At 44.6% G+C, this 11,558-nt stretch overlaps 1 non-coding gene across 1 annotated transcript; it reads left to right on the top strand.

Annotated features, from left to right (window-relative positions):
- The first annotated feature begins 2,996 nt into the window (after positions 1–2,996).
- TRNAR-ACG (transfer RNA arginine (anticodon ACG)) lies at positions 2,997–3,069 on the top strand. The gene has a single exon. It is a non-coding gene; the product is annotated as a tRNA-Arg (tRNA).
- The last annotated feature ends 8,489 nt before the right edge of the window (positions 3,070–11,558 follow it).

Here is an 11,558-nt window from a genome sequence, read left to right as displayed (position 1 = left end):
AGTTCAGTTAGAAAGAAAAGTATATTAGTTAAAAAGCATCTACGGCTAGACTCCTCACACACCACTGTATGTTTGGGTGGATGTCCTGCTCAGTGACGGGTCAAGAAATCACAAATCAGCTGCATCCTTCGTATTGGTGACATCATTCATATCCACACCATATGTGGGGTCGACATGGGAGGCCCGGGCGCATCCGCCACGTGAGATCCGGCACACACGAGGCCACCCTGACCCACATATATTCATCTCATCCACATCTAGGACCAAACCCTAGCGACTCCGCCCCGTTCCCAAGCTCTTATCCAACCTTCTCTGACATGACAGGCAGCGGATCCGACTCTGAGATCTATTGATCCGTCGAATGGGACCTCATCCCATGCGAGGGTGAGGAGGAGTTGGCATCCAGATGGGTCTGCGCTGGTCTCGGGAGAAAATCCCAGCTCTGCAGTCGGAATCGCTCCGTTGCAAATCCGTTGCGTCTGCGCAAATGGCGCTTGGACTGCCCCCCCCCCCCCCCCCCCGCCAAAAGAGGAGGAGGAGGAAGGCATTGACGGATTAGACATCTTTGATAGTGAGCAAATTCGGCTCAATCCATTCTTGCACTACTTCCGCAACAAAAACGGCAACGACAGGGGCAAGGGCGGCCTTGGCTGAACTTTCTTCATAGCTCCAGTATTTAGAACATGCCAATCTTTGGTAGTCTGATTACATATAGTAGCTGTATGCTGTGTGTGATCAATATGTAGTATGTGAGTTTAGTCTATGTTGCATGGTATTGTATGGATTTAAGGATATACTAATGGTTGTGGACGTGGACATTAGAGGGGTTAGAGGGGAGTAAATAGCATAAAACTACTACTTTACGGATTAAGGTTCCAAAAAACTACCGGATTTATTATTTTCACTGATAACTACCAAGTCAGGGGTTGACTGTTTCAAAAAACCCCAAATCCTCTTTGTTAAAAAATTAAACATGTTTATGACAGGTTGGGCCCGCCAGTAAACACACCGTTTGGTTGACTGTTTGTTTTACTGTTAACTGACTTGTGGGGGCCACATGTCAGCACCTCATCCACACATTTTTACAGATTAGCCCTTACAAACATTTTAGAAAAGTAATCGGGTCCCTGGAATCAGCCTCCAAAGGGCTCTGCCCGTGGCCGTCGCCGCACGCCATGGGGCTCCGCCCGCGGTCGCCGCGCGCGCCATGGGGGCCTTGTGTGCAGGCCGCCGCCCGGAGCAGTGGCTGGAGAAACGGAGGCTGGAGGATGGCCGGCGGCAGAGCTCACCGGGCCTGGCAGTGGAGGGTGCACGCGGTGGCGGCCATGGCCACGAGCAGCAGCTGCGCAAGCTCGGCGCGGAGACGGCCGGCGGCAGAGCTCGTCGGGCCTGGTAGTGGAGGGCGCACGCGGTGGCGGCCATGGCCGCGAGCAGCAACTGCGCGAGCTCGGGCGCGGAGACGGCCGGCGGCAGAGCTCGCCGCGCCAGGCAGCGAAGGGCACACGCAGTGACGGCCATGGTCGCGAGCACCAGTTGCGTGAGCTCGGGCGCAGAGATGGCCGGCGGCAGAGCTCGCTTCGCCGGGCCTAGTAGCGGAGGGCGCACACAGCGGCGTCCATGGCCACGAGCAGCAGCTGCGCGAGCTCGGGCGCGGAGGCGGGCGCACGAGGTGGAGGCGAGGAGAGGCAGAGGCGGGCGGTGGTGTGGCAGTAGGTGGCGAGGGCGGGCGCCGGCGCTGGAGGCTCGCAAGATGTCGTCGGGCGCAAAGGTGGGCGCCGGCCGCGAGGAGAGGAGCGGCTCCTTGATTGCTTTTTTTAGAAAAATAGCAGGGACCCGATTGCTTTTTCAGAAATGTTTATAGGGGCTATTTTGTAAAAAGTGAGGACATATGAGATAGAGACACATGACATGTGAGCCCCACTTGTACCTTAACGGTCAAACAGACGGTTTCTTTAGGTGCGGGCCCGACCTGTCATAAACATGTTTAAATTTTAAGCAACGGTCATTTGGTGTTTTTTGAAACAGCCGACCGCGCATTTGGTAGTTATCTGAGAAAAATTAAAAACCGGTAGTTTTTTGGAACCTTAACCCGTAAAATAGTAGTTTTATGCTATTTACTCGGTTAGAGGGGGACCGGTCACTGGCCACGAATGTGTCTGGGTGCTTCTATGAATGTTTAGGAGGTCGGATTTGCTAGGTCTAGCTATAATGCCTGTAAACGTTCGGACCACATGGTCCGGACACTTTTTTTCATCCAATGAGCGACCTCAAACGTCCGTGGTTCAGTCCACATGTCCAAATTTCACTAAATTGAACGCAAACTTAGGAAACTTTACGGGAGTCGGAGACCATATGAGGGTTGCGGGGGTTCCACTTGGTTCACTATTAGTTAAACCACATGTTCTGATAATCCATGTGCTTTGCCCTCTAGGTTCGCCTGACTCACCCCCTCTATCCAGTTTTGATGCACATAGTTGTATGACTAGCTCCTGTATTTGTGTCCGCGGACATGTCTGGACGCGTTTATGGACGGATGCCGTCGAAGATGCCCTAAGTACAGTGGACAGTCATATCATCGTTGGATAACATTTTGTGAAAAGATTGTTAACCTGTGATTTGGAGCTTTCCTGTCCTTGTCCTGCAGGCCTTTGAAACAGCCCGAGGGGAATAGTGTGGCTTTTCTCTTTCTTTCTTTCTTTTTCCTTTTTTTTTGAGATGGAAGCGGGGTGCATTTGGGTAGCATGAGAATGATGGTATTTGGTGCTTGATGGGCGCCATGCCGAGCGCTGCGCACCACACACACACAGAGCACCGCCGCGGCCGGCACGCACATGATTCTTACTTGGGCAGCCCAGGCTGTTCAACTGCAGTGCAAGTGTGACATGATTCTTACTTGGGCAGCTCGGACTGTTCGACTGCACAGTGAGTGTTACACTTGGTTGGTAAAAACAGTTGCCAGTCGAGTTAAAGGGCCGTAGGTGAGAGCAAGCACCAACGACTCCGTGGCCCAATGGATAAGGCGCTGGTCTACGAAACCAGAGATTCTGGGTTCGATCCCCAGCGGAGTCGTTGCAATTTTTTGGTGTTTACTTCGTTGAAGGAATGCAAATTATTTTATTTTTGCCACATTTTCCATGGATGTCATATGATAATGAAATTCTGCAATCTATGGAATTTTTTTTCAATGTATCACACAGAAAAAACAGATTTTTTTCTATTCTGTACTTTGCCAACTCACACGAGCTCGGGCTTAGAACATCAATTTCTGTTTAAGAGTGTCATCACTGTATGCAAATTATTTTATTTTTGCCACATTTTCCATGGATGTCATATGATAATGAAATTCTGCAATCTATGGAATTTTTTTTCAATGTATCACACAAAAAAAACAGATTTTTTTCTATTCTGTACTTTGCCAACTCACACGAGCTCGGGCTTAGAACATCAATTTCCGTTTAAGAGTGTCATCACTGTAGGCATCGACCTCCATCTTCGCCTAGAGCCCTATGCCTTCCTACCTATCCAAAGAAATGTTTTGGTTTTGTTAAGTTGCAATTGTAATAGAGAAGAAACTGTCATCTCTCTTCTTTGTCGGGAAAGCCCTCTAGCGCACTTTATTACATAGTTCCTTCACTGTCAAGGAAACGGACTAATGCAGTGATTTCTCTCTACAGATGAGTACTTTAGAGAAGATGTTAGTTACGTTTTCTGTTGAGTTGCAATAGATCTATGGAATTTTTTTTCAATGTATCACACAAAAAAAAACAGGTTTTTTTCTATTCTGTACTTTGCCAACTCACACGAGCTCGGGCTTAGAACATCACTTTCTGTTTAAGAGTGTCATCACTGTAGGCATCGACCTCCATCTTCGCCTAGAGCCCTATGCCTTCCTACCTATCCAAAGAAATGTTTTGGTTTTGTTAAGTTGCAATTGTAATAGAGAAGAAACCGTCATCTCTCTTCTTTGTCGGGAAAGCCCTCTAGCGCACTTTATTACATAGTTCCTTCACTGTCAAGGAAACAGACTAATGCAGTGATTTCTCTCTACAGATGAGTACTTTAAAGAAGATGTCAGTTACGTTTTCTGTTGAGTTGGAATAGATCTATGGAAAAAAATTTCAATGTATCACACAGAAAAAACAGATTTTTTTTCTATTCTGTACTTTGCCAACTCACACGAGCTCGGACTTAGAACATCACTTTCTGTTTAAGAGTGTCATCACTGTAGGCATCGACCTCCATCTTTGCCTAAAGCCCTATGCCTTCCTACCTATCCAAAGAAATGTTTTGGTTTTGTTAAGTTGCAATTGTAATAGAGAAGAAACCGTCATCTCTCTTCTTTGTCGGGAAAGCCCTCTAGTGCACTTTATTACATAGTTCCTTCACTGTCAAGGAAACAGACTAATGCAGTGATTTCTCTCTACAGATGAATACTTTAGAGAAGATGTCAGTTACGTTTTCTGTTGAGTTGGAATAGATCTACGGAATTTTTTTTCAATGTATCACACAAAAAAAACAGATTTTTTTTCTATTCTGTACTTTGCCAACTCACACGAGCTCGGACTTAGAACATCACTTTCTGTTTAAGAGTGTCATCACTGTAGGCATCGACCTCCATCTTCGCCTAGAGCCCTATGCCTTCCTACCTATCCAAAGAAATGTTTTGGTTTTGTTAAGTTGCAATTGTAATAGAGAAGAAACTGTCATCTCTCTTCTTTGTCGGGAAAGCCCTCTAGCGCACTTTATTACATAGTTCCTTCACTGTCAAGGAAACAGACTAATGCAGTGATTTCTCTCTATAGATGAATACTTTAGAGAAGATGTCAGTTACGTTTTCTGTTGAGTTGGAATAGATCTATGGAATTTTTTTTCAATGTATCACAAAAAAACAGATTTTTTTCTATTCTGTACTTTGCCAACTCACACGAGCTCGGGCTTAGAACATCACTTTCTGTTTAAGAGTGTCATCACTGTAGGCATCGACCTCCATCTTCGCCTAGAGCCCTATGCCTTCCTACCTATCCAAAGAAATGTTTTTGTTTTGTTAAGTTGCAATTGTAATAGAGAAGAAACTGTCATCTCTTTTCTTTGTCGGGAAAGCCCTCTAGCGCACTTTATTACATAGTTCCTTCATTGTCAAGGAAACGGGCTAATGCAGTGATTTCTCTCTACAGATGAGTACTTTAGAGAAGATGTCAGTTACGTTTTCTGTTGAGTTGGAATAGATCTATGGAATTTTTTTTCAATGTATCACACAAAAAAAAACAGAATTTTTTCTATTCTGTACTTTGCCAACTCACACGAGCTCGGGCTTAGGTCATCACTTTCTGTTTAGGAGTGTCATCACTGTAGGCATCGACCTCCATCTTCGCCTAGAGCCCTATGCCTTCCTACCTATCCAAAGAAATGTTTTGGTTTTGTTAAGTTGCAATTGTAATAGAGAAGAAACTGTCATCTCTCTTCTTTGTCGGGAAAGCCCTCTAGCGCACTTTATTACATAGTTCCTTCACTGTCAAGGAAACAGACTAATGCAGTGATTTCTCTCTATAGATGAATACTTTAGAGAAGATGTCAGTTACGTTTTCTGTTGAGTTGGAATAGATCTATGGAATTTTTTTTCAATGTATCACAAAAAAACAGATTTTTTTCTATTCTGTACTTTGCCAACTCACACGAGCTCGGGCTTAGAACATCACTTTCTGTTTAAGAGTGTCATCACTGTAGGCATCGACCTCCATCTTCGCCTAGAGCCCTATGCCTTCCTACCTATCCAAAGAAATGTTTTTGTTTTGTTAAGTTGCAATTGTAATAGAGAAGAAACTGTCATCTCTTTTCTTTGTCGGGAAAGCCCTCTAGCGCACTTTATTACATAGTTCCTTCATTGTCAAGGAAACGGGCTAATGCAGTGATTTCTCTCTACAGATGAGTACTTTAGAGAAGATGTCAGTTACGTTTTCTGTTGAGTTGGAATAGATCTATGGAATTTTTTTTCAATGTATCACACAAAAAAAAACAGAATTTTTTCTATTCTGTACTTTGCCAACTCACACGAGCTCGGGCTTAGGTCATCACTTTCTGTTTAGGAGTGTCATCACTGTAGGCATCGACCTCCATCTTCGCCTAGAGCCCTATGCCTTCCTACCTATCCAAATAAATGTTTTGGTTTTGTTAAGTTGCAATTGTAATAGAGAAGAAACTGTCATCTCTCTTTTTTGTCGGGAAAGCCCTCTAGCGCACTTTATTACATAGTTCCTTCACTGTCAAGGAAACAGACTAATGCAGTGATTTCTCTCTACAGATGAGTACTTTAGAGAAGATGTCAGTTACGTTTTCTGTTGAGTTGGAATAGATCTATGGAATTTTTTTTCAATGTATCACACAAAAAAAACAGATTTTTTTCTATTCTGTACTTTGCCAACTCACACGAGCTCGGGCTTAGAACATCACTTTCTGTTTAGGAGTGTCATCACTGTAGGCATCGACCTCCATCTTCGCCTAGAGCCCTATGCCTTCCTACCTATCCAAATAAATGTTTTGGTTTTGTTACACTACAAGAAATATGTCAACTTATGACCTTCTGTCAGTGACTCTCGAAGAATTGGTCATAAATTTATGACCATTTTAGACCAATTGGTCAAAAGCTGTTCAGGGGGCTTCAAACCCTAAACCATTGCGACCATTTTGGTCAGAAAGGTCGTAATTTCCCTACACGAAATGGTCACAAAGCAAACAGTGCTAGTCCGCTGCCTTATTTCTAGTTGTTAATGACCAATATAGATGGTCATAACCTTGTAGATTGTGGTGGGTTGTGATGACTAGGCGCCATCTCATCAGTTTTGCCTATGTGTCATGTCCATGTGGCAGTTTTTCCCCTAGGTTGTGAAGCAACCTATATTTCTATCTTTCCCAAAATTCCCAAAAAAATCTCATAAATTCTTTGGGTCATATCTTCATCAAATATGTAAAAATCTTCCTTGCTTAGTTCAAAAATAATTCAAAAATATTCATTTTCCTATTCTGTTCAGAGTAACAGTTTGTGAAGGAAGTACCACTTTGGCATGTTCAAATAGTATCCATTTTCTACAGTGCTTTCCTATGACCAAATAACGATCCTCCACCAAATGCCAGCTCAATCCATTCATTATTTTGAGCCGAGCTTCAACATTCGTATTTATGTCCAGTGTGGTGGTTTGCAAAGCAAGTACCACCTAGGCTCCTCCTTTTGAGCTGGAAATTTGTGAAGACGGTCTTCTTAGTAACTGATCATCCTCAGCCAAAACTCACGCCCATTAGCCATGTACATTTCCCGTACCGCTAATCAAACACTTGGCTGCTAATTCATGTTTGAGCATCGATCGGTCTCCTCGTGAGAATCTTATATTATAATTTTCTTCCTAGCACCTACCTGGGGAGTGCCCAACCAACTAGACATGCCTAGGCCGCCCAGAACACATGGCAACACCACGGTCACGCGGTGACCACGCGGCGGGCATGCGAGTTTACGCGCTCTAGAGTTGGGGCCCTCGGCCACCACCCAAACCTCGACGTATCGCCACCAAACCATGTATTTATGATTAAATAGGTACTTATGTAAGTAGAAATGATTTTTGGAAAAAATGAATAGCAAACTATGAGGCAGCTGCAGTTCAAATTTGACCCGCTTCCAACTGAATCGGCGGAAATTTGTCTTTTTCACGAGAGGTGGATAAAAACATTTTACACCCAACCATTTTGTCAATTGTGCATTAAATATGGCCTAGTATTTTATAAAAATGATTTGGTCCAATTTTACAACAATTATTTGGTAGTTCTTTCACAAAAAAACCTCCTTTCGGGCACTCAAAAATGGAAAATGGTTTTTTCGTCCAAAGAAAATGAAAACTTACTTAGGCAACATTGTTTGCCATTCCAGTATGCACCCTTGTGGACAATATGAGATCAATTGAACAAACTATGCCATGGATGTGGCCATAAGATTGATCATTTGGCTTGAAAGCCATTGATCTCCACACATGATAGCTCGTTTCTGAGAACACTTTTTTAAAATAATTGCCGTATTACAAGTTTGTTATTTTTCCTAGGAACTTGGCCACATATGATGACACAATGCGAAGGTTTCCCAATTTTTTGATTTTTTTTGAATTTTTTATGCCCATTTCAAAATGCGGTCAAAACGGCGGGAATGACCGTTCCTAGCTAGTGGTTGAATCTTGGAATTTTGTTGGTGTTTCTCTGATTAACAAGATACTTATGTACCTAGAAATGATTTTTGGAAAAAATAAAGAGCAAACTACGAGGCAGCTACAGTTCAAATTTGACCCGCTTCCAACTGAATCGGCGGAAATTTGTCTTTTTCATGAGAGGTGGATCAAAACTTTTTACACCCAACCACTTGGTCAACTGTGCATTATATATGGCCTAGTATTTTAGAAAATTGATTTGGTACAATTTTACAACAAATATATGGTAAGTCCTTCACAAAAAAAATTATTTTGGGCACTCAAAAAATGGAAAATTGTTTTTCATGCAAAAGAAATAAAAAGTCCCTTTGTCAATGTTGTTTGCCAATCTAAGATGTAAACTTGTGCAAAATATGACATCATTTGAACAAATATTTGATAGGTCTTTAAAAAAACTCATTTTGAGCATTGAAAAATGAAATGAAAAATTTGTATGTAATCAATCATGACCAATTTATATGGTCAAAAAATCTTCAAATTGTTTGGTGCGCTCTGATTGGTCCCAAGGCATATGACGCGGATCATGCATCAACTACCGTCGGATGCTTCTGGATCCAACGGTAGCCCTCACCCCCTCACCCTCTCACCAAAACCCTAACTTCCCCGATCCACTCCTCTCCCCCGATCCACTCTCCCCCTCTCGTCCCACAGCCGCCACCCCCCAACCCTCTCGCTCCTCCTCCGTCTCAATCTCTCGATCCCCAACCACCCAGCCGCCGCCGCCGTCCTCCGTCCTCTCCCCCAACCCCGGTCGCTGACAACCCCTCGCCGGCAGCCCTCGCCCCCCTCACTCTCTCACCCCTCGTCCATCTCACCCACTCGTCCAAACCCTAGCTTCCCTCGCGCCGCACCCGAGCCATGCCTCCTTCCCTCCTCACGCCGCCACCCTCCCACCGCCTCCTCTCTCCCACAGCTCGCCGCCGACGGCCTCCCCTCTCCCGAGGAGATCGAGCGAGCGCCCGAGCGCGCCCGTCCTAGCAGCCTCCTCCCACGATTCCCCGCACCTGAGCCCGACGAGAGGAGCTCCGCCTGTGGTTTTGCACGCCGCCGCCGGCGCCCGCTCATCCTCGTCCACCTCCTCCTCGCCGCCGCGCCGCCGCCGCCATGTCAGGCTGGGACAAGGGCGCGGTCTTCTACAACGACCAGGCGCAGTTCCCGCAGGGCGACCCCGCTGCCGCCGACATCATCCGCCACTCCTCCCTCCGCAAGTTCAAGGAGTTCCTCCGCGGCTTCACCGACCCCACCGGCGACTTCCCCTACTGGTACCCCCTCCCGCCCCTCTTTCCTCGCTAGATCTGGTCGAATCGGTCTAGGCTAACCCATGGACGCATTTCTCTGTTTCCAGCGAGAGCCTCGTGCACAACCGTGACCATGTCACCGTCGCCATTGAGGACCTCGACGCCTTCGATGCCAAGCTCGCTAACAGGATCCGCAAGGCACCCACGAACTACCTGCCGCTGGTGCATTGCCCTCTTTGAATTGTCTTTTTTTTGTCTGACGGGCTATCTGAAACTATGTCATGTCTGTCTTTTATCTGTTGATTCAGAGCTGTGTTTAACTCTTCGTGTGGTGGGTTTCTGCAGTTCGAGACGGTTGGGTCAGAGGTTCTCGCCAGCCTTAGGTCTAAGGTCGCTGGCGAGACCGGGGAAATGGAGGAGCCCGTCACCGGCGATGTGCAGATCTTCCTGTCCTCCAAGGAGAATTGCGTCTCCATGGGATCTATCGATGTTCTGAAACTAATTCTGTAAATTAGTTGATTCCAGAAAGTTTTAGGAACTCCATGTTGATAACAAACATAGAAAGTTTTAGGAACGCCATTTAGAGTACATTTGCTTGCTCTGTTAATTTTTTTGGGTTACTCCATCTTGCTCTGTTAAGTAAAATAAGATATGTGGAGTAGCAGCAGTAAGCTAGACCCTCCATCTTGCTCTGTACATAGTCAAAGATATGTGGAGTAGCAGCAGTAAGCTAGTTACTAATTGAGTCACAGTTCATTTTTGGTACTTGGCATGATCTGTACTCAGTAGATATGCATGTGAATTAGTAATTAGGTATTGCCACATTAGTGAATTTCAGTCTGAGATATAATTTGGCAGGTGTACCTTATTCCCTAAAAGAATAAAGATAGAAAAAAGTAATTTAGGTTGGTAGGTACCATTCACTACAACTTAGAGATCACAATATTTCCAAATCTACAGAGTTTATTTTCTTGACTAAAACTACACACTCTAGATATTATGTACTTTGTCTTGCACTGAAGTTTTTCTCTGTTGATGAGATTATCTATTACTATCTACTAGTAATTCAAGAGCAATTAGTTGATGAAACGTCTATTTTTGGCAAACTTCAGTTATGGCGATTGTGTTCAGCTTGACTAATTCTTTTGTGGGGCATCGAACACTGGCATCTACTAGTAGTATTTTTCTTCTCTATTAACTAGTTATCGATGCATACCTTATTCTAAAGTGTGGAGTGTCAACTATTTCAGCAGCATCACATATTGCAAGTAACCTCTTTCTGTTTATGGAGTGTAAACAAAATAAGAGCCCACATACACTTGCATTTTTTCTGAACATTTAGCCTGTCCTGTTTAGTCGAATGAAGAAAAAATGCAAGGACAGCAAAATGTGTGTAGATAAACAGATAACAAAAATGTGGTTCCATACTAGTTGGAACACTTTTCGCTTAAATGATGTTCATGACAGATTTATCCAACCGCTGCACTTTATTGAACAGTTGTTTCCTAGACATGTTGGGTTTTTTCAAACCTTCTCTTGGGAGTAATTATATTTGTTAACTGCTGTCCTTTTGCAAGAAAAAGAAAAGATGCTGTCCTGAATGAATATAAAAATACTATAACAAGCTCTTCTTTGTCGCATTTAGGAGCATTGCAAGGCACTGCAATTACCTACAGAACCAGAAGGCCATGCTGTATTGTTATTGTAGACCATGATGATCATGCAGAACTAAATGACAAGTTCTTCTGTACATTGTTCTTTGATATCCAGTTTTGAATTGAAGATGCATCGATCTCTGCTTCGACACTGTGTCGTGACCTGATCTGGTGCGTGCAGGCGTTGCGGGCCAAGGACCTGAAGGAGATGTTCCCTGTGGTGGACCATGGAGGACGCCGTCTTCATCCCCCTGCCCCGACGCCATGGACGACGCCGTCTTCATCCTCCCGCCCCGATGCCATGAAGGATGCCCCTCCACCACTGCTCCGATGCCACCCAGGTCTTCTTACCTTCAGTTTCTTCTTCTTCTTCCCATACCCTCCATTCCCTTGACTGAGATGTGATGTGGTTTCCTGCCATGAAT

The sequence above is a fragment of the Triticum aestivum genome, chromosome 5B (assembly GCF_018294505.1).
Source record: "Triticum aestivum cultivar Chinese Spring chromosome 5B, IWGSC CS RefSeq v2.1, whole genome shotgun sequence".
Taxonomy (NCBI): domain Eukaryota; kingdom Viridiplantae; phylum Streptophyta; class Magnoliopsida; order Poales; family Poaceae; genus Triticum; species Triticum aestivum.
This window is presented reverse-complemented; position numbering and strand designations above follow the sequence as displayed.